The sequence below is a fragment of the Malurus melanocephalus genome, unplaced genomic scaffold (genome assembly GCF_030028575.1).
Source record: "Malurus melanocephalus ecotype Western Australia unplaced genomic scaffold, MMel_1.1 scaffold_2273, whole genome shotgun sequence".
NCBI lineage: Eukaryota > Metazoa > Chordata > Aves > Passeriformes > Maluridae > Malurus > Malurus melanocephalus.
In genome coordinates, this window is record NW_026625505.1 from 10,671 (window position 1) to 11,220 (window position 550).

Sequence of the window (550 nt, forward strand, 5' to 3'; positions counted from 1 at the left end):
ATCCCCGGTGATCCCCGGTGAACTCCCACTGACCGCCCAATGTGTGCAAAGTGCTTCCCAGTGATCCCCGGTGTCCCGAGTGATCCCCAGTGATCCCCGGTGTCCCCGGTGCTTCCCAGCACACCCACAGAGGCTTCCAGTGCCCGAATGCTGACAGCGCCCTCCGGTGTCTCAAATGCTACACGGTATCTCCCGGTGCGTCGCGGAACCCCCAGCACTCACCGCCTGGAACGGGACAGGGCAGGCATCGCCCCAGCCCGTGGTGCTGAGCAGCGGCGGGACCGAGTGCGGGGGTCCCGATCACCGACCCCGGCCGCTGCCGCCGCTTCCCCTCAGACCACCAAGATGGCGGAATCTCGCGAGAGGAGGGCGAGACTACAGAGCGCCCATCTCCGCCCCGACCAATCCCCTTCGCTGCTGAGCGATTTCCCTTCCCGCCTAAATCCCATCCACCAATGAGGGTGCGAGGCCACGCCCCCTCCCCTCAGAGGCGGTTCCTCCCCTAAAGCCACGCTCCCTCCCCTCAGAGGCGGTTCCTCCCCTCAGAGGC